General features: G+C 43.6%; 1 long non-coding RNA gene across 2 annotated transcripts in view; it reads left to right on the forward strand.

Moving 5' to 3' along the window:
- The window catches only part of LOC138715629 (uncharacterized), a 362,085-nt gene that overhangs the window by 17,920 nt on the left and 317,067 nt on the right, over positions 1 to 27,098 (forward strand). For both annotated transcript variants that reach the window (XR_011336520.1, XR_011336519.1), the window contains one exon: positions 2,929 to 3,168. This is a non-coding gene — a long non-coding RNA (uncharacterized lncRNA). The remainder of the gene's footprint in view (positions 1 to 2,928; positions 3,169 to 27,098) is intronic.

Raw genomic sequence — 27,098 nt, forward strand, 5'->3', positions numbered from 1 at the left:
ACAGTTGAATCCACCCTGCGCAGCTTCTACATACTACTTCATCGCTCAGTGGTTAACCATCAAAATGACCTGCTTAATATCATTCCAGAACAACTTCCACCGCCTCGCCAAATAAGAAGATTAAAAAGATAAAGACATTCAGATCTGTTGTTTAAAGATTAACATTTTTGTTTTATTTCACATATTGCCAGAGGACAGTCATAGGTCTGTAACCTCCATACATGTTTCTTGTGTGCTTTTATAGCACAGTATTGATAAATTCAGCACAATTCTATTGTACATAACTGTATAATAAAGTTTTCTTAAATTAAAAAAAGAACAACGTCCTACACGATTCCCTAGATTTGGCACTTACTATTATTCTAATTACTTTTTTTTTTTTTTGTAGTAGGAATATACTGTTACTATCTGTAGAATTTCCCCAGAATATTATTCCAAAACTCATTATCGAGTGGAAGTAAACAAAGTATATTGCTTTTTAGGTATTGATATTTACTATCTCTTGCATAGATCTAATAATAAAACATGCTGAATTTAGTTTCGGAGTAATTTCTTTAATATGATTTTTCCAATGTAATATACTTTCGATTTGTAAGTCAGTAAATTTAGTTGTTGCTGTTTCTATTAGGAACCTGTTGTTAATTATTGCGCTTAAAATTTGTGAAGTTGAATTTGAACAGGATTTGAATTTGATTATGTTAATTGATACTTTTTCAAATAAAACTGACAAATCTGAAATACAAATGGCACTTTCCCAAATAAAATTGGTAAATCTAAAATACAGTGTATAAATTCTGAAAACCAATTGACTAATAATTCAATGTTTTCTTTAGTTAATACATGTGTATGTATTTTCCTGTATGTGCTTTGATCCTGATTGAGTGGAAGACGGAAGGCAAGGCCTGATGGCCTTAACTCTGCCAGGGAAAATAGAATAATAATAATTATTACTAGAATTACTACAGTTGCCCATGTGTGTGAGATCCATCAATATGAGAATAATATTATTGGATATGAAAACAAAGAAGTAAAGAAGTGAAGTATTTTTCTTCTTATTCTATTCCCCCTTGAGGGGAGGGACATGGATTGGAACTGCCCTTACATGTAGGCCTCTTGGGTGAACCTACTAAGGTTGGATAAAAAGTAATGGCAACAGTTCGATATTTCTGACATGGCTTTATTCGCAGGGTTACAACATTTACGTACCTTCTATATAGTCGCCCCCCTTATTTATTACCTTTTGCCAAATGTTTGGAAGGCGTCGTACACCATCAGCGTGTCCATGTTTGTTGATGTTCCGTACTGACCGCCCTAAAGCACGGATAAGTTCATCTCTGGTATTGTACCGGGTCCCTCGCAGTGGTTCTTTCACTTTGGTAAAAAGATCGTAATCGCATGGATCATATCGGGTGAGTACGGTGGATGTTCCAGTAATCCGCGTTTTCCATCTGCCTTGGAGGTACAGCTGGTGCAGTATTACCCCATCAATGTCACATGCCACAATGAACATCACTTTCACAGCACTTTGTGTAGGGCGCACTTTCTTCGGACTAGAAGAACCTGGATGCTTCCATTCATTTGATTGACGTTTCAAGTTTGGTTGGTTCATATGAGCGAGCCCAGGTTTCGTCCATAGCGACGATTCGTGCAAGAAAGTCGTCATCTTTTCTTTGGTACCAGTCCAACAAGGCCTGTGCGACTGAATAGCGGTGCCATTTTGTTAAACCTCGGTAACCCAGAATGTCTTGCAGAATGTGGAGCACAGTTTTGTGGCATACTCAGACTTCTGCTGCTAACTCACGCGCAGTCCATCGGCGATCAGTATCCAACAGGGAAGCAAGGAGTTGAACTGTGTTGTCCTCCACGGGGGGTCGTCCTGTACGTAGGTTGTCCTGAATGGCATCCCTGCCTTCCCGGAACGCTTTAACCCATCGTGCCACTGTGCGATATGGCAACGCTGCATCGGCATATGCTTCATGCAGTCCCTGAAAACATTCTTGTGCACTACGACCTCGTGTCACTTCAATTTTGATCCAGGAACATTACTCTAGTTTTGTAAACGTGGTCTTAGGGTGCTCGCACTATCCCTATGAAAGTCAACGTTCTACACACTGCAGTAGATTGACAGAGTACTGTCGCTGCTGGCTGCACTAACTCATCTAACAGTCCTTGTTCATGTCCACACAGCTGGCAACTCTCGAATGCACCATCGTCACGTGACAGCAGTGTTGCCGTTACTTTTTATCCAACCTATGTATTATACTACCCAGAATGGAATAGTGTGCATGCCCTAAGGCCTCTCATGCTACAGATTTCCCCATGGGCCACCTCCGAACTCCCCTACAGCCTACAGAATTCTTTTTACCTTCCTGCATAGGCATCACCTTGGTTTCTCAGCCCTGGTTCCATGAACTACCATTAGCCCAGAGGAGAGCCTACAATACATAGCATTACCATCAGCAACTAATGACCACATACCACGAGCTTCAAGTTCACTGGTGACCCGCAGTTGATTCTATATCAGAGCAAGCCTGAAATATGGGAAAGAAACGCAGATGATGAGAGAGGGGATGTGTAATTATGATAGCGAAATGAGTCCGAGGTCCAATGCCGAAGGTTACCCAGCAATTCTGCTTCACTTGGTTGAGGGAAAACCTCGGAAAAAATCTCAACTAGGTAACTTGTCCCAAGTAGGATTTCAACCTGGGCCCGCTTGTTTCACAGTCAGACACACTAAGCATTGCTCCACAGCGGTGAACAAGTGAAGTTTTGTTATTTGTGTGATAAATTGTTTAGTATCTCCTTTGGTTTCTTTTCATTATTAATTGCAATTGTAATGTTCTATTTCCATTCTATAATTTTCACAATTAACTTTTTTATTTTTATTATTATTATTTTTTTTATTGTTATTATTGTTTTTAATTCCAGAAGGCACAGAATGATACAATAAAGGAAAAGTTAATCTCCAAGAGAATATGGTTGGTCATCTGGAGCGTCGAGCACATCATTGGTTTGGGCATGTGCAGCGAGAGAGGACATCATTAGCTTACATGGAGGTGAGGAATCGTCGTGGATGTACGAGCAAGAGTCTGGAAGATGACGCCTATATCCAGTGGAAAAGCGGAATTATAGGAAACTGCTCAAAGTGGAAATGTCTTCAAAAATAAAGTAAGTAATTTTATATTTTAATTACGATTGGTGATGGTAATGGTGGTGATGGTAATATTGGTAATGGTCACTTTTAAGTGCAGAAGTTATTCAGTGTCGAAATTGTGTGTGCCACAAATAGGTGACATAATTTGTCTGTAGCCATGAATCTAGGACATGGGCCTTGTAGCTTTGCTTTCCTGAAGGAAGAATCTTGACAACAAATCTATTGCCCTTGGCCATGTTTTGAAATCTGAAAATTTCAAATCCAACATTTAGCTTGCATTACCTAGTCCCCTTAGAACTTTGCTTGGAGAACTCATAACATAATAACTAGACATCAGATTTGTATGCAAATGCATGTTTTCATTCATACGTCATATTTAAGAAGTACTCATAATATAGTGTCCGCGGAGATATTCCGGGCTTATAAACTGCTATAGCGTTGCTGTCAGTAGCCGAATTTATACAAAACTGGTATTTTTTTCTCGAAAATCAGCTAGAGTTTGGGATTCCCATTTTGATGCTATCGTGTCCGAAGTAGTCAAGAGGAACACAACACTGCATCCCGTTCCTCGATAAGGTCATTATTTCCGGAGATTAGAGACTGAAATATTTGAGGTAGGGAAAAAAATAAGTCTGCAAAAAAGTGCAAAGGATTTCCTCGATTTTAATGGTAATTATTAGTAAACATTAGGGGATGCTACAGTGAAAAGGGCGGATCTCGGAACCCCTTCGTTGTCCTTGTGTAGAGAAAAGCCTGTTTTGGAAAAGCAAAATAACCATTTTTGAAAATTTGCCGGCCTCTACCGTCCATATGCCTGAGGGCAGGGGATTGTCCTTTACGCTACAGATAGTGTTCGAGGAGCTCTATTTGCCGCACTTACCAGTTTTGTTCTCACTCCACATATGGCGGAGTTATGGCGGCGAGAATGTTAGCGGAATAGGGTATTGGTATTTTTTTCTGGAAAATCATCTTGTTTTCGGGATTCTCATTTTGATGATACCGTGTCCGAAGTAAGTCAACGGAGAATACAACACCGCATCCCGTTCCTTGATATGGCCATTATTTCCGGAGATTAGAGACTGAAATATTTTAGGTAGGGAAAAAAATAAGTCTACACAAAAGTGAAATGGATTTGCTCGATTTTATTGGTGATTATTAGTAAACATGCGGGGATACTACAGTGAAAAGGGACATCAAGGATAAGAGTTCAAGCAGCTCAATTCAACGCACTTATCAGCTTTATTCTCACTACACGTACTACGGTGTTATGGCGACAAGAATGTTGGCGAATGTTTTTTCTCGAAAATCAACTTGTGTTCGCGATTCCCATTTTGATGCTATCGTGTAAGAAGTAAGTCAAGAGGGAATACAGGACAGCATCCCGTTCCACAGTATGGCCATTATTTCCGGGATTAGAGACTGTAAAAGGTAGGTACCAAAAAAATAAGTGTACAAAAAAGTGCGGCGGATTTGCTGGATTTTAGTGGTGATAGTTAGTGAATATGCGGGAATGCTACAGTTAAAAGGACAGGACTCTGAGCCGCTTCGTTCTCATTGTGTGCATTTTTATTTTTTTATTTTATTGGATTATTTTACGACGCTGTATCAACATCTAGGTTATTTAGCATCTGAATCAAATGAAGGTGATAATGCCGGTGAAATGAGTCCGGGGTCTAGCACCGAAAGTTACGGAGCATTTGCTCGTCGTTGTGTAGAGAAAATTCCGTTTTGGAAGGGCAAAATGACCATTTTTTTTAATTTTGCCGGCCGCTACCGTCCAAATACACGGGGATAGAGAGCTGTCTTTTACACCAGAGACAGAGTTCGAGGAGCTGAATTCAACCCACTTATTAGCATTGTTCTCACTACGCACACTATGGAGTTATGGCGGCAATAATGTTGTTGCGAAAATCAGCTTGTGTTCGCGATTCCCGTTTCGAGGCTATCGTGTAAGAAGTAAGTCAAGGGGAAATACAGGACCGTATCCCGTTCCTCGGTAGCGCCATTATTTCCGGAATTAGAGACCGAAATACTTTAGGTACCGAAAAAATAAGTGCTGAAAAAGTGCGTCGGATTTGCTGGATTTTCACGGTGATTATTAGTGAGGATGTGGGGATGCTACAGTTAAAAAGCAGGGGCCCTGGGTCGCTTCGTTCTCCTTGTGTAGAGAAATTTCTTTTTTGGAAGGCCAAATGACCGATTTTTTTTTTATTTTCCCGACCTCTCCCGTCCAAACGCACGGGGATAGAGAATTGTCCTTTACACCAAAGATAGAGTTCGAGGAGCTGAATTCAACGCATTCTTCGGCTTTGTTCGCCCTTCACGAACTGCAGAGTTATGGCGGCTAGAATGTGGGCAGAATAGTGGTTTAAACCCTTCCCATTTTTTTTTTCGAAAATCAACTCGTGCTCGCGATTCCCGTTTTGATGCTACCGTGTAAGAAGTAAGTCAAGGGGGAATACAGGAGTGCATCCCGTTCCACGATAGGATCATTATTTCCGCAGTTACAGACCGAAACAATTTAGGTACCGAAAAATTAGATGTAGAAAATGTGACGGATTTGCTGCATTTTCACGGTGATTATTAGTGAGGATGCAGGGATGCTACAGTTAAAAGGGCGGGCCTCCGGGTCGCTTCGTTCTCCTTGTGTAGAGAAATGTCTTTTTTGGAAGGTGAATATGACCAATTTTTGAAATGTTGCCGGCCTCTCCTGCCCAAACGCACGGGGATAGAGAGTTGTCCTTTACACCAAAGCTAGAGTTCGAGGAGCTGAAATCAACGCACTCTTCGGCTTTGTTCACACTTTACGTACTGCGGAGGTATCGCGGCCAGAATGTCGGCAGAATAGTGGTTTGAACCATTCCCATTTTTTTTTCGAAAATCAACTTGTGTTCTCGATTCCCGTTTTCAGGCTATCATGTAAGAAGTAAGTCAAGGGGGAATACAGGACCGCATCCCGTTCCTCCATAGGGTCATTATTTCCCGAATTAGACACCGAAATACTTTAGGTACCGAAAAAATAAGTGCTGAAAAAAGTGCGTCGGATTTGCTGGATTTTCACGGTGATTATTAGTGAGCATCCTGAGATGCTACAGTTAAAAGGCCGGGCCGCTGGGTCGCTTCGTTCTCCTTGTGTAGAGATATTTATTTTTTGGAAGGTCAAAATGACCGATTTTTTTTTTTTAAATTTCCCGGGCTCTCCCGTCCAAACGCACGGGGATAGAGAGTTCTCCTTTGCACCAAAGATAGATTTCGAGCAACTGAATTCAACGTACTCTTCGGCTTTGTTCTCCCTTCAAGCACTGCGCAGTTATAGCGGCTAGAATGTCGGCAGAATAGCATTTTTTTTTTCGAAAATCAACTTGTGTTCGCGATTCCCGGTTTGAGGCTATCGTGTAAGAAGTAAGTCAATGGGGAATACAGGACCGCATCCCATTCCTCGGTAGGTTCATTATTCCCGGAATTAGAGACCGAAATACCATAGGTACCGGAAAAAAAAATGTAGAAAAAGGTGCGCCGGATTTGCTGGATTTTCACGGTGGTTATTACTGAGGATACCTGGAAGCTATAGTTAAAAGTGCGGGCCCCTAGTTCGCTTCGTTCTCGTGTAGAAAAATTTCTTTTTTGGAAGGTCATAATGCCCGATTTTTTAAATTTTGCCGGTCTCTCCTGTCCAAACGCACGGGGATAGAAAGGTGTCCTTTACACCAGAGATAGAGTATGAGGAGCTGAATTCAACGCACTCTTCGGCTTTATTCTCACTTCAAGCACTGAGGAATTATGGCGGCTAGAATGTCAGCATTTTTTTCTTCGAAAATCAACTTGTGTTCGGATTCCCGTTTTGAGGCTATCGTGGAACAAGTAAATCAAGGGTTAATACAGGACCGTATCCCGTTCCTCGGTAGGGTCATTATTCCCGGAATTAGAGACCGAAATACCATTGGTACCGGAAAAAAAAAGTGTAGAAAAAAGTGCGGCGGATTAGCTGGATTTTCACGGTGGTTATTACTGACGATACCTGGATGCTACAGCTAAAAGGGCGGGCCCCTGGTTCGCTTCGTTCTCCTTGTGTAGAAAAATTTGTATTTAGGAAGGTCAAAATGCCCGATTTTTTTAATTTTGCCGGTCTCTCCTGTCCAAACGCACGGAGATAGAAAGTTGTCCTTTACACCAGAGATAGAGTTTGAGGAGCTGAATTCAACACACTCTTCGGCTTTATTGTCACTTCAAGCACTGAGGAAATATGGCGGCTAGAATGTCGGCAGAATTTTTTTTTTCGAAAATCAACTTGTGTTCGCGATTCCCGGTTTGAGGCTATCGTGTAACAAGTAAGTCAAGGGGGAATACAGGACCGTATCCCGTTCCTCGGTAGGGTCATTATTCCCGGAATTAGGGACCGAAATACCATAGGTACAGGAAAAAAAGTGTAGAAAAAAGTGCGGCCGATTTGCTGGAATTTCACTGTGGTTATTACTGAGGATACCTGGATGCTACAGCTAAAAGGGCGGGCCCCTGGTTCGCTTCGTTCTCCTTGTGTAGAAAAATTTCTTTTTTTGGAAGGTCAAAATGCCCGATTTTTTTAAATTTTGCCGGTCTCTCCTGTCCAAACGCACGGGGATAGAAAGTTGTCCTTTACACCAGAGATAGAGTTTGAGGAGCTGAATTCAACGCACTCTTCTGCTTTATTGTCACTTCAAGCACTGAGGAATTATGGCGGCTAGAATGTCGGCAGAATAGTGGTTTAAACCCTTCCCATTTTTTTTTTTTCGAAAAACAACTTGTGTTCGCGATTCCCGGTTTGAGGCTATCGTGTAACAAGTAAGTAAAGGGGGAATACAGGACCGTATCCCGTTCCTCGGTAGGGTCATTATTCCCGGAATTAGGGACCGAAATGCCATAGGTACCGGAAAAAAAGTGTAGAAAAAAGTGCGGCGGATTTGCTGGAATTTCACGGTGGTTATACTGAGGATACCTCGATGCTACAGCTAAAAGGGCGGGCCCCTGGTTCGCTTCGTTCTCCTTGTGTAGGAAAATTCCTTTTTAAGGTCAAAATGCCCGATTTTTTAAATTTTGCCGGTCTCTCCTATCCAAACGCACGGGCATAGAAAGTTGTCCTTTACACCACGGATAGAGTTTTAGGAGCTGAATTCAACGCACTCTTCGGCTTATTGTCACTTCAAGCACTGAGGAATTATGGCGGCTAGAATGTCGGCAGAATCAACTTGTGTTCGCTATTCCCGGTTTGATACTATCGTGTAACAAGTAAGTCAAGTGGGAATACAGGACCGTATCCCGTTCCTCGGTAGGGTCATTATTCCCGGAATTAGAGACGGAAATACCATAGGTACCGGAAAAAAAAGTGTATACCTGGATGCTACAGCTGAAAGGGCGGGCCCCTGGTTCGCTTCGTTCTCCTTGCGTAGAAAAATTTCTGTTTTTGAAGGTCAAAATGCCCGATTTTTGAAATTTTGCCGATCTCTCCTGTCCAAACGCACGGGGATAGAAATTTGTCCTTTACCCCAGAGATAGAGTTTGAGGAGCTGAATTCAACGCACTCTTGGGCTTTATTGTCACTTCAAGCACTGAGGAATTATGGCGGCTAGAATGTCGGTCCCATTTTTTTTTCGAAAATCAACTTGTGTTCGCGATTCCCGGTTTGAGGCTATCGTGTAACAAGTAAGTCAAGGGGGAATACAGGACCGTATCCCGTTCCTCGGTAGGGTCATTATTCCCGGAATTAGAGACCGAAATACCATAGGTACCGGAAAAAAAAGTGTAGAAAAAAGTGCGGCGGATTTGCTGGATTTTCACGGTGGTTATTACTGAGAATACCTGGATGCTACAGCTAAAAGGGCGGGCCCCTGGTTCGCTTCGTTCTCCTTGTGTAGAAAAATTTCTTTTTTGGAAGGTCAAAATGCCCGCTTTTTAAATTTTGCCGGTCTCTCCTGTCCAAACGCACGGGGATAGAAAGTTGTCCTTTACACCAGAGATAGAGTTTGAGGAGCTGAATTCAACGCACTCTTCGGCTTTATTGTCACTTCAAGCACTGAGGAATTATGGCGGCTAGAATGTCGGCCTTGCCATTTTTTTTTCGAAAATCAACTTGTGTTCGCGATTCCCGGTTTGAGGCTATCGTGTAACAAGTAAGTCAAGGGGGAATACAGGACCGTATCCCGTTCCTCGGTAGGGTCATTATTCCCGGAATTAGAGACCGAAATACCATAGGTACCGGAAAAAAAAGTGTAGAAAAAAGTGCGGCGGATTTGCTGGATTTTCACGGTGGTTATTACTGAGCATACCTGGATGCTACAGCTAAAAGGGCGGGCCCCTGGTTCGCTTCGTTCTCCTTGTGTAGAAAAATTTCTTTTTTGGAAGTTCAAAATGCCCGATTTTTTTAATTTTGCCGGTCTCTCCTGTCCAAACGCACGGGGATAGAAAGTTGTCCTTTACACCAGAGATAGAGTTTGAGGAGCTGAATTCAACGCACTCTTCGGCTTTATTGTCACTTCAAGCACTGAGGAATTATGGCGGCTAGAATGTCGGCAGAATAGTGGTTTAAACCCTTCCCATTTTTTTTTTTCGAAAATCAACTTGTGATCACGATTCCCGGTTTGAGGCTATCGTGTAACAAGTAAGTCAAGGGGGAATACAGGACCGTATCCCATTCCTCGGTAGGGTCGTTATTCCCTGAATTAGAGACCGAAATACCTTAGGTACCGGAAAAAAAATTGTAGAAAAAAGTGCGGCGGATTTGCTGGATTTTCACTGTGGTTATTACTGAGGATACCTGGATGCTACAGCTAAAAGGGTGGGCCCCTGGTTCGCTTCGTTCTCCTTGTGTAGAAAAATTTCTTTTTTGGAAGGTCAAAATGCCCGATTTTTTTAATTTTGCCGGTCTCTCCTGTCCAAACGCACGGGGATAGAAAGTTGTCCTTTACACCAGAGATAGAGTTTGAGGAGCTGAATTCAACGCACTCTTCGGCTTTATTGTCACTTCAAGCACTGAGGAATTATGGCGGCTAGAATGTCGGCAGAATAGAGGTTTAAACCCTTCCCATTTTTTTTTCGAAAATCAACTTGTGTTCGCGATTCCCGGTTTGAGGCTATCGTGTAACAAGTAAGTCAAGGGGGAATACAGGACCGTATCTCGTTCCTCGGTAGGGTCATTATTCCCGGAATTAGAGACCGAAATACCATAGGTACCGGAAAAAAAAGTGTAGAAAAAAGTGCGGCGGATTTGCTGGATTTTCACGGTGGTTATTACTGAGGATACCTGGATGCTACAGCTAAAAGGGCGGGCCCCTGGTTCGCTTCGTTCTCCTTGTGTAGAAAAATTTCTTTTTTGGAAGGTCAAAATGCCCGATTTTTGAAATTTTGCCGGTCTCTCCTGTCCAAACGCACGGGTGATAGAAAGTTGTCCTATACACCAGAGATAGAGTTTGAGGAGCTGAATTCAACGCACTCTTCGGCTTTATTCTCACTTCAAGCACTGAGGAATTATGGCGGCTAGAATGTCGGCAGAATAGTGGTTTAAACCCTTCCCATTTTTTTTTCGAAAATCAACTTGTGTTCGCGATTCCCGGTTTGAGGCTATCGTGTAACAAGTAAGTCAAGGGGGAATACAGGACCGTATCCCGTTCCTCGGTAGGGTCATTATTCCCGGAATTAGAGACCGAAATACCACAGGTACCGGAAAAAAAAGTGTAGAAAAAAGTGCGGCGGATTTGCTGGATTTTCACGGCGGTTATTACTGAGGATACCTGGATGCTACAGCTAAAAGGGCTTCGCTTCGTTCTCCTTGTGTAGAAAAATTTCTTTTTTGGAAGGTCAAAATGCCCGATTTTTTTAATTTTGCCGGTCTCTCCTGTCCAAACGCACGGAGACAGAAAGTTGTCCTTTACACCAGAGATAGAGTTTGAGGAGCTGAATTCAACACACTCTTCGGCTTTATTGTCACTTCAAGCACTGAGGAATTATGGCGGCTAGAATGTCGGCCTTGCCATTTTTTTTTCGAAAATCAACTTGTGTTCGCGATTCCCGGTTTGAGGCTATCGTGTAACAAGTAAGTCAAGGGGGAATACAGGACCGTATCCCGTTCCTCGGTAGGGTCATTATTCCCGGAATTAGGGACCGAAATACCATAGGTACCGGAAAAAAAGTGTAGAAAAAAGTGCGGCCGATTTGCTGGAATTTCACGGTGGTTATTACTGAGGATACCTGGATGCTACAGCTAAAAGGGCGGGCCCCTGGTTCGCTTCGTTCTCCTTGTGTAGAAAAATTTCTTTTTTTGGAAGGTCAAAATGCCCGATTTTTTTAAATTTTGCCGGTCTCTCCTGTCCAAACGCACGGGGATAGAAAGTTGTCCTTTACACCAGAGATAGAGTTTGAGGAGCTGAATTCAACGCACTCTTCTGCTTTATTGTCACTTCAAGCACTGAGGAATTATGGCGGCTAGAATGTCGGCAGAATAGTGGTTTAAACCCTTCCCATTTTTTTTTTTTCGAAAAACAACTTGTGTTCGCGATTCCCGGTTTGAGGCTATCGTGTAACAAGTAAGTAAAGGGGGAATACAGGACCGTATCCCGTTCCTCGGTAGGGTCATTATTCCCGGAATTAGGGACCGAAATGCCATAGGTACCGGAAAAAAAGTGTAGAAAAAAGTGCGGCGGATTTGCTGGAATTTCACGGTGGTTATACTGAGGATACCTCGATGCTACAGCTAAAAGGGCGGGCCCCTGGTTCGCTTCGTTCTCCTTGTGTAGAAAAATTCCTTTTTAAGGTCAAAATGCCCGATTTTTTAAATTTTGCCGGTCTCTCCTATCCAAACGCACGGGCATAGAAAGTTGTCCTTTACACCAGGGATAGAGTTTTAGGAGCTGAATTCAACGCACTCTTCGGCTTATTGTCACTTCAAGCACTGAGGAATTATGGCGGCTAGAATGTCGGCAGAATCAACTTGTGTTCGCTATTCCCGGTTTGATACTATCGTGTAACAAGTAAGTCAAGTGGGAATACAGGACCGTATCCCGTTCCTCGGTAGGGTCATTATTCCCGGAATTAGAGACGGAAATACCATAGGTACCGGAAAAAAAAGTGTATACCTGGATGCTACAGCTAAAAGGGCGGGACCCTGGTTCGCTTCGTTCTCCTTGCGTAGAAAAATTTCTGTTTTTGAAGGTCAAAATGCCCGATTTTTGAAATTTTGCCGATCTCTCCTGTCCAAACGCACGGGGATAGAAATTTGTCCTTTACCCCAGAGATAGAGTTTGAGGAGCTGAATTCAACGCACTCTTGGGCTTTATTGTCACTTCAAGCACTGAGGAATTATGGCGGCTAGAATGTCGGTCCCATTTTTTTTTCGAAAATCAACTTGTGTTCGCGATTCCCGGTTTGAGGCTATCGTGTAACAAGTAAGTCAAGGGGGAATACAGGACCGTATCCCGTTCCTCGGTAGGGTCATTATTCCCGGAATTAGAGACCGAAATACCATAGGTACCGGAAAAAAAAGTGTAGAAAAAAGTGCGGCGGATTTGCTGGATTTTCACGGTGGTTATTACTGAGAATACCTGGATGCTACAGCTAAAAGGGCGGGCCCCTGGTTCGCTTCGTTCTCCTTGTGTAGAAAAATTTCTTTTTTGGAAGGTCAAAATGCCCGCTTTTTAAATTTTGCCGGTCTCTCCTGTCCAAACGCACGGGGATAGAAAGTTGTCCTTTACACCAGAGATAGAGTTTGAGGAGCTGAATTCAACGCACTCTTCGGCTTTATTGTCACTTCAAGCACTGAGGAATTATGGCGGCTAGAATGTCGGCCTTGCCATTTTTTTTTCGAAAATCAACTTGTGTTCGCGATTCCCGGTTTGAGGCTATCGTGTAACAAGTAAGTCAAGGGGGAATACAGGACCGTATCCCGTTCCTCGGTAGGGTCATTATTCCCGGAATTAGAGACCGAAATACCATAGGTACCGGAAAAAAAAGTGTAGAAAAAAGTGCGGCGGATTTGCTGGATTTTCACGGTGGTTATTACTGAGCATACCTGGATGCTACAGCTAAAAGGGCGGGCCCCTGGTTCGCTTCGTTCTCCTTGTGTAGAAAAATTTCTTTTTTGGAAGTTCAAAATGCCCGATTTTTTTAATTTTGCCGGTCTCTCCTGTCCAAACGCACGGGGATAGAAAGTTGTCCTTTACACCAGAGATAGAGTTTGAGGAGCTGAATTCAACGCACTCTTCGGCTTTATTGTCACTTCAAGCACTGAGGAATTATGGCGGCTAGAATGTCGGCAGAATAGTGGTTTAAACCCTTCCCATTTTTTTTTTCGAAAATCAACTTGTGATCACGATTCCCGGTTTGAGGCTATCGTGTAACAAGTAAGTCAAGGGGGAATACAGGACCGTATCCCGTTCCTCGGTAGGGTCATTATTCCGGGAATTAGAGACCGAAATACCACAGGTACCGGAAAAAAAAGTAGAAAAAAGTGCGGCGGATTTGCTGGATTTTCACGGTGGTTATTACTGAGGATACCTGGATGCTACAGCTAAAAGGGCGGGCCCCTGGTTCGCTTCGTTCTCCTTGTGTAGAAAAATTTCTTTTTTGGAAGGTCAAAATGCCCGATTTTTTTAATTTTGCCGGTCTCTCCTGTCCAAACGCACGGAGATAGAAAGTTGTCCTTTACACCAGAGATAGAGTTTGAGGAGCTGAATTCAACGCACTCTTCGGCTTTATTGTCACTTCAAGCACTGAGGAATTATGGCGGCTAGAATATCGGCAGAATAGTGGTTTAAACCCTTCCCATTTTTTTTTCGAAAATCAACTTGTGTTCGCGATTCCCGGTTTGAGGCTATCGTGTAACAAGTAAGTCAAGGGGGAAAACAGGACCGTATCCCGTTCCTCGGTAGGGTCATTATTCCCGGAATTAGAGACCGAAATACCATAGGTACCGGAAAAAAAAGTGTAGAAAAAAGTGCGGCGGATTTGCTGGATTTTCACGGTGGTTATTACTGAGGATACCTGGATGCTACAGCTAAAAGGGCGGGCCCCTGGTTCGCTTCGTTCTCCTTGTGTAGAAAAATTTCTTTTTTGGAAGGTCAAAATGCCCGATTTTTTAAATTTTGCCGGTCTCTCCTGTCCAAACGCACGGGGATAGAAAGTTGTCCTTTACGCCAGAGATAGAGTTTGAGGAGCTGAATTCAACGCACTCTTCGGCTTTATTGTCACTTCAAGCACTGAGGAATTATGGCGGCTAGAATGTCGGCCTTCCCATTTTTTTTCGAAAATCAACTTGTGTTCGCGATTCCCGGTTTGAGGCTATCGTGTAACAACTAAGTCAAGGGGGAATACAGGACCGTATCCCGTTCCTCGGTAGGGTCATTATTCCCGGAATTAGAGACCGAAATACCATAGGTACCGGAAAAAAAAGTGTAGAAAAAAGTGCGGCGGATTTGCTGGATTTTCACGGTGGTTATTACTGAGGATACCTGGATGCTACAGCTAAAAGGGCGGGCCCCTGGTTCGCTTCGTTCTCCTTGTGTAGAAAAATTTCTTTTTTGGAAGGTCAAAATGCCCGATTTTTGAAATTTTGCCGGTCTCTCCTGTCCAAACGCACGGGGATAGAAAGTTGTCCTTTACACCAGAGATAGAGTTTGAGCAGCTGAATTCAACGCACTCTTCGGCTTTATTGTCACTTCAAGCACTGAGGAATTATGGCGGCTAGAATGTCGGCAGAATAGAGGTTTAAACCCTTCCCATTTTTTTTTCGAAAATCAACTTGTGTTCGCGTATCCCGGTTTGAGGCTATCGTGTAACAAGTAGGTCAAGGGGGAATACAGGACCGTATCCCGTTCCTCGGTAGGGTCGTTATTCCCTGAAATAGAGACCGAAATACCATAGGTACCGGAAAAAAAAGTGTAGAAAAAAGTGCGGCGGATTTGCTGGATTTTTACTGTGGTTATTACTGAGGATACCTGGATGCTACAGCTAAAAGGGTGGGCCCCTGGTTCGCTTCGTTCTCCTTTTGTAGAAAAATTTCTTTTTTGGAAGGTCAAAATGCCCGATTTTTTTAATTTTGCCGGTCTCTCCTGTCCAAACGCAGGGGGATAGAAAGTTGTCCTTTACACCAGAGATAGAGTTTGAGGAGCTGAATTCAACGCACTCTTCGGCTTTATTGTCACTTCAAGCACTGAGGAATTATGGCGGCTAGAATGTCGGCAGAATAGTGGTTTAAACCCTTCCCATTTTTTTTTTTCGAAAATCAACTTGTGATCACGATTCCCGGTTTGAGGCTATCGTGTAACAAGTAAGTCAAGGGGGAATACAGGACCGTATCCCATTCCTCGGTAGGGTCGTTATTCCCTGAATTAGAGACCGAAATACCTTAGGTACCGGAAAAAAAAGTGTAGAAAAAAGTGCGGCGGATTTGCTGGATTTTCACTGTGGTTATTACTGAGGATACCTGGATGCTACAGCTAAAAGGGTGGGCCCCTGGTTCGCTTCGTTCTCCTTGTGTAGAAAAATTTCTTTTTTGGAAGGTCAAAATGCCCGATTTTTTTAATTTTGCCGGTCTCTCCTGTCCAAACGCACGGGGATAGAAAGTTGTCCTTTACACCAGAGATAGAGTTTGAGGAGCTGAATTCAACGCACTCTTCGGCTTTATTGTCACTTCAAGCACTGAGGAATTATGGCGGCTAGAATGTCGGCAGAATAGTGGTTTAAACCCTTCCCATTTTTTTTTCGAAAATCAACTTGTGTTCGCGATTCCCGGTTTGAGGCTATCGTGTAACAAGTAAGTCAAGGGGGAATACAGGACCGTATCCCGTTCCTCGGTAGGGTCATTATTCCGGGAATTAGAGACCGAAATACCACAGGTACCGGAAAAAAAAGTAGAAAAAAGTGCGGCGGATTTGCTGGATTTTCACGGTGGTTATTACTGAGGATACCTGGATGCTACAGCTAAAAGGGCGGGCCCCTGGTTCGCTTCGTTCTCCTTGTGTAGAAAAATTTCTTTTTTGGAAGGTCAAAATGCCCGATTTTTTTAATTTTGCCGGTCTCTCCTGTCCAAACGCACGGAGATAGAAAGTTGTCCTTTACACCAGAGATAGAGTTTGAGGAGCTGAATTCAACGCACTCTTCGGCTTTATTGTCACTTCAAGCACTGAGGAATTATGGCGGCTAGAATATCGGCAGAATAGTGGTTTAAACCCTTCCCATTTTTTTTTCGAAAATCAACTTGTGTTCGCGATTCCCGGTTTGAGGCTATCGTGTAACAAGTAAGTCAAGGGGGAAAACAGGACCGTATCCCGTTCCTCGGTAGGGTCATTATTCCCGGAATTAGAGACCGAAATACCATAGGTACCGGAAAAAAAAGTGTAGAAAAAAGTGCGGCGGATTTGCTGGATTTTCACGGTGGTTATTACTGAGGATACCTGGATGCTACAGCTAAAAGGGCGGGCCCCTGGTTCGCTTCGTTCTCCTTGTGTAGAAAAATTTCTTTTTTGGAAGGTCAAAATGCCCGATTTTTTAAATTTTGCCGGTCTCTCCTGTCCAAACGCACGGGGATAGAAAGTTGTCCTTTACGCCAGAGATAGAGTTTGAGGAGCTGAATTCAACGCACTCTTCGGCTTTATTGTCACTTCAAGCACTGAGGAATTATGGCGGCTAGAATGTCGGCCTTCCCATTTTTTTTCGAAAATCAACTTGTGTTCGCGATTCCCGGTTTGAGGCTATCGTGTAACAACTAAGTCAAGGGGGAATACAGGACCGTATCCCGTTCCTCGGTAGGGTCATTATTCCCGGAATTAGAGACCGAAATACCATAGGTACCGGAAAAAAAAGTGTAGAAAAAAGTGCGGCGGATTTGCTGGATTTTCACGGTGGTTATTACTGAGGATACCTGGATGCTACAGCTAAAAGGGCGGGCCCCTGGTTCGCTTCGTTCTCCTTGTGTAGAAAAATTTCTTTTTTGGAAGGTCAAAATGCCCGATTTTTGAAATTTTGCCGGTCTCTCCTGTCCAAACGCACGGGGATAGAAAGTTGTCCTTTACACCAGAGATAGAGTTTGAGCAGCTGAATTCAACGCACTCTTCGGCTTTATTGTCACTTCAAGCACTGAGGAATTATGGCGGCTAGAATGTCGGCAGAATAGAGGTTTAAACCCTTCCCATTTTTTTTTCGAAAATCAACTTGTGTTCGCGTATCCCGGTTTGAGGCTATCGTGTAACAAGTAGGTCAAGGGGGAATACAGGACCGTATCCCGTTCCTCGGTAGGGTCGTTATTCCCTGAAATAGAGACCGAAATACCATAGGTACCGGAAAAAAAAGTGTAGAAAAAAGTGCGGCGGATTTGCTGGATTTTTACTGTGGTTATTACTGAGGATACCTGGATGCTACAGCTAAAAGGGTGGGCCCCTGGTTCGCTTCGTTCTCCTTTTGTAGAAAAATTTCTTTTTTGGAAGGTCAAAATGCCCGATTTTTTTAATTTTGCCGGTCTCTCCTGTCCAAACGCAGGGGGATAGAAAGTTGTCCTTTACACCAGAGATAGAGTTTGAGGAGCTGAATTCAACGCACTCTTCGGCTTTATTGTCAGTTCAAGCACTGAGGAATTATGGCGGCTAGAATGTCGGCAGAATAGAGGTTTAAACCCTTCCCATTTTTTTTTCGAAAATCAACTTGTGTTCGCGATTCCCGGTTTGAGGCTATCGTGTAACAAGTAAGTCAAGGGGGAATACAGGACCGTATCCCGTTCCTCGGTAGGGTCATTATTCCCGGAATTAGAGACCGAAATACCATAGGTACCGGAAAAAAAAGTGTAGAAAAAAGTGCGGCGGATTTGCTGGATTTTCACGGTGGTTATTACTGAGGATACCTGGATGCTACAGCTAAAAGGGCGGGCCCCTGGTTCGCTTCGTTCTCCTTGTGTAGAAAAATTTCTTTTTTGGAAGGTCAAAATGCCCGATTTTTTAAATTTTGCTGGTCTCTCCTGTCCAAACGCACGGGGATAGAAAGTTGTCCTTTACGCCAGAGATAGAGTTTGAGGAGCTGAATTCAACGCACTCTTCGGCTTTATTGTCACTTCAAGCACTGAGGTATTATGGCGGCTAGAATGTCGGCCTTCCCATTTTTTTTTTCGAAAATCAACTTGTGTTCGCGATTCCCGGTTTGAGGCTATCGTGTAACAAGTGAGTCAAGGGGGAATACAGGACCGTATCCCGTTCCTCGGTAGGGTCATTATTCCCGGAATTAGAGACCGAAATACCATAGGTACCGGAAAAAAAAGTGTAGAAAAAAGTGCGGCGGATTTGCTGGATTTTCACGGTGGTTATTACTGAGGATACCTGGATGCTACAGCTAAAAGGGCGGGCCCCTGGTTCGCTTCGTTCTCCTTGTGTAGAAAAATTTCTTTTTTGGAAGGTCAAAATGCCCGATTTTTTTAATTTTGCCGGTCTCTCATGTCCAAACGCACGGAGATAGAAAGTTGTCCTTTACACCAGAGATAGAGTTTGAGGAGCTGAATTCAACGCACTCTTCGGCTTTATTGTCACTTCAAGCACTGAGGAATTATGGCGGCTAGAATATCGGCAGAATAGTGGTTTAAACCCTTCCCATTTTTTTTTCGAAAATCAACTTGTGTTCGCGATTCCCGGTTTGAGGCTATCGTGTAACAAGTAAGTCAAGGGGGAAAACAGGACCGTATCCCGTTCCTCGGTAGGGTCATTATTCCCGGAATTAGAGACCGAAATACCATAGGTACCGGAAAAAAAAGTGTAGAAAAAAGTGCGGCGGATTTGCTGGATTTTCACGGTGGTTATTACTGAGGATACCTGGATGCTACAGCTAAAAGGGCGGGCCCCTGGTTCGCTTCGTTCTCCTTGTGTAGAAAAATTTCTTTTTTGGAAGGTCAAAATGCCCGATTTTTTAAATTTTGCCGGTCTCTCCTGTCCAAACGCACGGGGATAGAAAGTTGTCCTTTACGCCAGAGATAGAGTTTGAGGAGCTGAATTCAACGCACTCTTCGGCTTTATTGTCACTTCAAGCACTGAGGAATTATGGCGGCTAGAATGTCAGCCTTCCCATTTTTTTTCGAAAATCAACTTGTGTTCGCGATTCCCGGTTTGAGGCTATCGTGTAACAACAAAGTCAAGGGGGAATACAGGACCGTATCCCGTTCCTCGGTAGGGTCATTATTCCCGGAATTAGAGACCGAAATACCATAGGTACCGGAAAAAAAAGTGTAGAAAAAAGTGCGGCGGATTTGCTGGATTTTCACGGTGGTTATTACTGAGTATACCTGGATGCTACAGCTAAAAGGGCGGGCCCCTGATTCGCTTCGTTCTCCTTGTGTAGAAAAATTTCTTTTTTGGAAGGTCAAAATGCCCGATATTTGAAATTTTGCCGGTCTCTCCTGTCCAAACGCACGGGGATAGAAAGTTGTCCTTTACACCAGAGATAGAGTTTGAGGAGCTGAATTCAACGCACTCTTCGGCTTTATTGTCACTTCAAGCACTGAGGAATTATGGCGGCTAGAATGTCGGCAGAATAGAGGTTTAAACCCTTCCCATTTTTTTTTCGAAAATCAACTTGTGTTCGCGTATCCCGGTTTGAGGCTATCGTGTAACAAGTAGGTCAAGGGGGAATACAGGACCGTATCCCGTTCCTCGGTAGGGTCATTATTCCCGGAATTAGAGACCGAAATACCATAGGTACCGGAAAAAAAAGTGTAGAAAAAAGTGCGGCGGATTTGCTGGATTTTCACGGTGGTTATTATTGAGGATACCTGGATGCTACAGCTAAAAGGGCGGGCCCCTGGTTCGCTTCGTTCTCCTTGTGTAGAAAAATTTCTTTTTTGGAAGGTCAAAATGCCCGATTTTTTTAATTTTGCCGGTCTCTCCTGTCCAAACGCACGGAGATAGAAAGTTGTCCTTTACACCAGAGATAGAGTTTGAGGAGCTGAATTCAACGCACTCTTCGGCTTTATTGTCACTTCAAGCACTGAGGAATTATGTCGGCTAGAATGTCGGCAGAATAGTGGTTTAAACCCTTCCCATTTTTATTTCGAAAATCAACTTGTGTTCACGATTCCCGGTTTGAGGCTATCGTGTAACAAGTAAGTCAAGGGGGAATACAGGACCGTATCCCATTCCTCGGTAGGGTCGTTATTCCCTGAAATAGAGACCGAAATACCTTAGGTACCGGAAAAAAAAGTGTAGAAAAAAGTGCGGCGGATTTGCTGGATTTTTACTGTGGTTATTACTGAGGATACCTGGATGCTACAGCTAAAAGGGTGGGCCCCTGGTTCGCTTCGTTCTCCTTTTGTAGAAAAATTTCTTTTTTGGAAGGTCAAAATGCCCGATTTTTTTAATTTTGCCGGTCTCTCCTGTCCAAACGCAGGGGGATAGAAAGTTGTCCTTTACACCAGAGATAGAGTTTGAGGAGCTGAATTCAACGCACTCTTCGGCTTTATTGTCACTTCAAGCACTGAGGAATTATGGCGGCTAGAATGTCGGCAGAATAGAGGTTTAAACCCTTCCCATTTTTTTTTCGAAAATCAACTTGTGTTCGCGATTCCCGGTTTGAGGCTATCGTGTAACAAGTAAGTCAAGGGGGAATACAGGACCGTATCCCGTTCCTCGGTAGGGTCATTATTCCCGGAATTAGAGACCGAAATACCATAGGTACCGGAAAAAAAAGTGTAGAAAAAAGTGCGGCGGATTTGCTGGATTTTCACGGTGGTTATTACTGAGGATACCTGGATGCTACAGCTAAAAGGGCGGGCCCCTGGTTCGCTTCGTTCTCCTTGTGTAGAAAAATTTCTTTTTTGGAAGGTCAAAATGCCCGATTTTTTAAATTTTGCTGGTCTCTCCTGTCCAAACGCACGGGGATAGAAAGTTGTCCTTTACGCCAGAGATAGAGTTTGAGGAGCTGAATTCAACGCACTCTTCGGCTTTATTGTCACTTCAAGCACTGAGGAATTATGGCGGCTAGAATGTCGGCCTTCCCATTTTTTTTTTTCGAAAATCAACTTGTGTTCGCGATTCCCGGTTTGAGGCTATCGTGTAACAAGTGAGTCAAGGGGGAATACAGGACCGTATCCCGTTCCTCGGTAGGGTCATTATTCCCGGAATTAGAGACCGAAATACCATAGGTACCGGAAAAAAAAGTGTAGAAAAAAGTGCGGCGGATTTGCTGGATTTTCACGGTGGTTATTACTGAGCATACCTGGATGCTACAGCTAAAAGGGCGGGCCCCTGGTTCGCTTCGTTCTCCTTGTGTAGAAAAATTTCTTTTTTGGAAGGTCAAAATGCCCGATTTTTGAAATTTTGCCGGTCTCTCCTGTCCAAACGCAGGGGGATAGAAAGTTGTCCTTTACACCAGAGATAGAGTTTGAGGAGCTGAATTCAACGCACTCTTCGGCTTTATTGTCACTTCAAGCACTGAGGAATTATGGCGGCTAGAATGTCGGCAGAATAGAGGTTTAAACCCTTCCCATTTTTTTTTCGAAAATCAACTTGTGTTCGCGTATCCCGGTTTGAGGCTATCGTGTAACAAGTAGGTCAAGGGGGAATACAGGACCGTATCCCGTTCCTCGGTAGGGTCATTATTCCCGGAATTAGAGACCGAAATACCATAGGTACCGGAAAAAAAAGTGTAGAAAAAAGTGCGGCGGATTTGCTGGATTTTCACGGTGGTTATTACTGAGGATACCTGGATGCTACAGCTAAAAGGGCGGGCCCCTGGTTCGCTTCGTTCTCCTTGTGTAGAAAAATTTCTTTTTTGGAAGGTCAAAATGCCCGATTTTTTTAATTTTGCCGGTCTCTCCTGTCCAAACGCACGGAGATAGAAAGTTGTCCTTTACACCAGAGATAGAGTTTGAGGAGCTGAATTCAACGCACTCTTCGGCTTTATTGTCACTTCAAGCACTGAGGAATTATGTCGGCTAGAATGTCGGCAGAATAGTGGTTTAAACCCTTCCCATTTTTATTTCGAAAATCAACTTGTGTTCACGATTCCCGGTTTGAGGCTATCGTGTAACAAGTAAGTCAAGGGGGAATACAGGACCGTATCCAATTCCTCGGTAGGGTCGTTATTCCCTGAAATAGAGACCGAAATACCTTAGGTACCGGAAAAAAAAGTGTAGAAAAAAGTGCGGCGGATTTGCTGGATTTTTACTGTGGTTATTACTGAGGATACCTGGATGCTACAGCTAAAAGGGTGGGCCCCTGGTTCGCTTCGTTCTCCTTTTGTAGAAAAATTTCTTTTTTGGAAGGTCAAAATGCCCGATTTTTTTAATTTTGCCGGTCTCTCCTGTCCAAACGCAGGGGGATAGAAAGTTGTCCTTTACACCAGAGATAGAGTTTGAGGAGCTGAATTCAACGCACTCTTCGGCTTTATTGTCAGTTCAAGCACTGAGGAATTATGGCGGCTAGAATGTCGGCAGAATAGAGGTTTAAACCCTTCCCATTTTTTTTTCGAATATCAACTTGTGTTCGCGATTCCCGGTTTGAGGCTATCGTGTAACAAGTAAGTCAAGGGGGAATACAGGACCGTATCCCGTTCCTCGGTAGGGTCATTATTCCCGGAATTAGAGACCGAAATACCATAGGTACCGGAAAAAAAAGTGTAGAAAAAAGTGCGGCGGATTTGCTGGATTTTCACGGTGGTTATTACTGAGGATACCTGGATGCTACAGCTAAAAGGGCGGGCCCCTGGTTCGCTTCGTTCTCCTTGTGTAGAAAAATTTCTTTTTTGGAAGGTCAAAATGCCCGATTTTTTAAATTTTGCTGGTCTCTCCTGTCCAAACGCACGGGGATAGAAAGTTGTCCTTTACGCCAGAGATAGAGTTTGAGGAGCTGAATTCAACGCACTCTTCGGCTTTATTGTCACTTCAAGCACTGAGGAATTATGGCGGCTAGAATGTCGGCCTTCCCATTTTTTTTTTCGAAAATCAACTTGTGTTCGCGATTCCCGGTTTGAGGCTATCGTGTAACAAGTGAGTCAAGGGGGAATACAGGACCGTATCCCGTTCCTCGGTAGGGTCATTATTCCCGGAATTAGAGACCGAAATACCATAGGTACCGGAAAAAAAAGTGTAGAAAAAAGTGCGGCGGATTTGCTGGATTTTCACGGTGGTTATTACTGAGCATACCTGGATGCTACAGCTAAAAGGGCGGGCCCCTGGTTCGCTTCGTTCTCTTTGTGTAGAAAAATTTCTTTTTTGGAAGTTCAAAATGCCCGATTTTTTTAATTTTGCCGGTCTCTCCTGTCCAAACGCACGGGGATAGAAAGTTGTCCTTTACACCAGAGATAGAGTTTGAGGAGCTGAATTCAACGCACTCTTCGGCTTTATTGTCACTTCAAGCACTGAGGAATTATGGCGGCTAGAATGTCGGCAGAATAGTGGTTTAAACCCTTCCCATTTTTTTTTTTTCGAAAATCAACTTGTGATCACGATTCCCGGTTTGAGGCTATCGTGTAACAAGTAAGTCAAGGGGGAATACAGGACCGTATCCCATTCCTCGGTAGGGTCGTTATTCCCTGAATTAGAGACCGAAATACCTTAGGTACCGGAAAAAAAAGTGTAGAAAAAAGTGCGGCGGATTTGCTGGATTTTCACTGTGGTTATTACTGAGGATACCTGGATGCTACAGCTAAAAGGGTGGGCCCCTGGTTCGCTTCGTTCTCCTTGTGTAGAAAAATTTCTTTTTTGGAAGGTCAAAATGCCCGATTTTTTTAATTTTGCCGGTCTCTCCTGTCCAAACGCACGGGGATAGAAAGTTGTCCTTTACACCAGAGATAGAGTTTGAGGAGCTGAATTCAACGCACTCTTCGGCTTTATTGTCACTTCAAGCACTGAGGAATTATGGCGGCTAGAATATCGGCAGAATAGTGGTTTAAACCCTTCCCATTTTTTTTTCGAAAATCAACTTGTGTTCGCGATTCCCGGTTTGAGGCTATCGTGTAACAAGTAAGTCAAGGGGGAAAACAGGACCGTATCCCGTTCCTCGGTAGGGTCATTATTCCCGGAATTAGAGACCGAAATACCATAGGTACCGGAAAAAAAAGTGTAGAAAAAAGTGCGGCGGATTTGCTGGATTTTCACGGTGGTTATTACTGAGGATACCTGGATGCTACAGCTAAAAGGGCGGGCCCCTGGTTCGCTTCGTTCTCCTTGTGTAGAAAAATTTCTTTTTTGGAAGGTCAAAATGCCCGATTTTTTAAATTTTGCCGGTCTCTCCTGTCCAAACGCACGGGGATAGAAAGTTGTCCTTTACGCCAGAGATAGAGTTTGAGGAGCTGAATTCAACGCACTCTTCGGCTTTATTGTCACTTCAAGCACTGAGGAATTATGGCGGCTAGAATGTCAGCCTTCCCATTTTTTTTCGAAAATCAACTTGTGTTCGCGATTCCCGGTTTGAGGCTATCGTGTAACAACTAAGTCAAGGGGGAATACAGGACCGTATCCCGTTCCTCGGTAGGGTCATTATTCCCGGAATTAGAGACCGAAATACCATAGGTACCGGAAAAAAAAGTGTAGAAAAAAGTGCGGCGGATTTGCTGGATTTTCACGGTGGTTATTACTGAGTATACCTGGATGCTACAGCTAAAAGGGCGGGCCCCTGGTTCGCTTCGTTCTCCTTGTGTAGAAAAATTTCTTTTTTGGAAGGTCAAAATGCCCGATTTTTGAAATTTTGCCGGTCTCTCCTGTCCAAACGCACGGGGATAGAAAGTTGTCCTTTACACCAGAGATAGAGTTTGAGGAGCTGAATTCAACGCACTCTTCGGCTTTATTGTCACTTCAAGCACTGAGGAATTATGGCGGCTAGAATGTCGGCAGAATAGAGGTTTAAACCCTTCCCATTTTTTTTTCGAAAATCAACTTGTGTTCGCGTATCCCGGTTTGAGGCTATCGTGTAACAAGTAGGTCAAGGGGGAATACAGGACCGTATCCCGTTCCTCGGTAGGGTCATTATTCCCGGAATTAGAGACCGAAATACCATAGGTACCGGAAAAAAAAGTGTAGAAAAAAGTGCGGCGGATTTGCTGGATTTTCACGGTGGTTATTACTGAGGATACCTGGATGCTACAGCTAAAAGGGCGGGCCCCTGGTTCGCTTCGTTCTCCTTGTGTAGAAAAATTTCTTTTTTGGAAGGTCAAAATGCCCGATTTTTTTAATTTTGCCGGTCTCTCCTGTCCAAACGCACGGAGATAGAAAGTTGTCCTTTACACCAGAGATAGAGTTTGAGGAGCTGAATTCAACGCACTCTTCGGCTTTATTGTCACTTCAAGCACTGAGGAATTATGTCGGCTAGAATGTCGGCAGAATAGTGGTTTAAACCCTTCCCATTTTTATTTCGAAAATCAACTTGTGTTCACGATTCCCGGTTTGAGGCTATCGTGTAACAAGTAAGTCAAGGGGGAATACAGGACCGTATCCCATTCCTCGGTAGGGTCGTTATTCCCTGAAATAGAGACCGAAATACCTTAGGTACCGGAAAAAAAAGTGTAGAAAAAAGTGCGGCGGATTTGCTGGATTTTTACTGTGGTTATTACTGAGGATACCTGGATGCTACAGCTAAAAGGGTGGGCCCCTGGTTCGCTTCGTTCTCCTTTTGTAGAAAAATTTCTTTTTTGGAAGGTCAAAATGCCCGATTTTTTTAATTTTGCCGGTCTCTCCTGTCCAAACGCAGGGGGATAGAAAGTTGTCCTTTACACCAGAGATAGAGTTTGAGGAGCTGAATTCAACGCACTCTTCGGCTTTATTGTCACTTCAAGCACTGAGGAATTATGGCGGCTAGAATGTCGGCAGAATAGAGGTTTAAACCCTTCCCATTTTTTTTTCGAAAATCAACTTGTGTTCGCGATTCCCGGTTTGAGGCTATCGTGTAACAAGTAAGTCAAGGGGGAATACAGGACCGTATCCCGTTCCTCGGTAGGGTCATTATTCCCGGAATTAGAGACCGAAATACCATAGGTACCGGAAAAAAAAGTGTAGAAAAAAGTGCGGCGGATTTGCTGGATTTTCACGGTGGTTATTACTGAGGATACCTGGATGCTACAGCTAAAAGGGCGGGCCCCTGGTTCGCTTCGTTCTCCTTGTGTAGAAAAATTTCTTTTTTGGAAGGTCAAAATGCCCGATTTTTTAAATTTTGCTGGTCTCTCCTGTCCAAACGCACGGGGATAGAAAGTTGTCCTTTACGCCAGAGATAGAGTTTGAGGAGCTGAATTCAACGCACTCTTCGGCTTTATTGTCACTTCAAGCACTGAGGAATTATGGCGGCTAGAATGTCGGCCTTCCCATTTTTTTTTTCGAAAATCAACTTGTGTTCGCGATTCCCGGTTTGAGGCTATCGTGTAACAAGTGAGTCAAGGGGGAATACAGGACCGTATCCCGTTCCTCGGTAGGGTCATTATTCCCGGAATTAGAGACCGAAATACCATAGGTACCGGAAAAAAAAGTGTAGAAAAAAGTGCGGCGGATTTGCTGGATTTTCACGGTGGTTATTACTGAGCATACCTGGATGCTACAGCTAAAAGGGCGGGCCCCTGGTTCGCTTCGTTCTCCTTGTGTAGAAAAATTTCTTTTTTGGAAGTTCAAAATGCCCGATTTTTTTAATTTTGCCGGTCTCTCCTGTCCAAACGCACGGGGATAGAAAGTTGTCCTTTACACCAGAGATAGAGTTTGAGGAGCTGAATTCAACGCACTCTTCGGCTTTATTGTCACTTCAAGCACTGAGGAATTATGGCGGCTAGAATGTCGGCAGAATAGTGGTTTAAACCCTTCCCATTTTTTTTTTTTCGAAAATCAACTTGTGATCACGATTCCCGGTTTGAGGCTATCGTGTAACAAGTAAGTCAAGGGGGAATACAGGACCGTATCCCATTCCTCGGTAGGGTCATTATTCCCGGAATTAGAGACCGAAATACCACAGGTACCGGAAAAAAAAGTGTAGAAAAAAGT

The sequence above is a fragment of the Periplaneta americana genome, chromosome 15 (assembly GCF_040183065.1).
Source record: "Periplaneta americana isolate PAMFEO1 chromosome 15, P.americana_PAMFEO1_priV1, whole genome shotgun sequence".
Lineage (NCBI taxonomy): Eukaryota > Metazoa > Arthropoda > Insecta > Blattodea > Blattidae > Periplaneta > Periplaneta americana.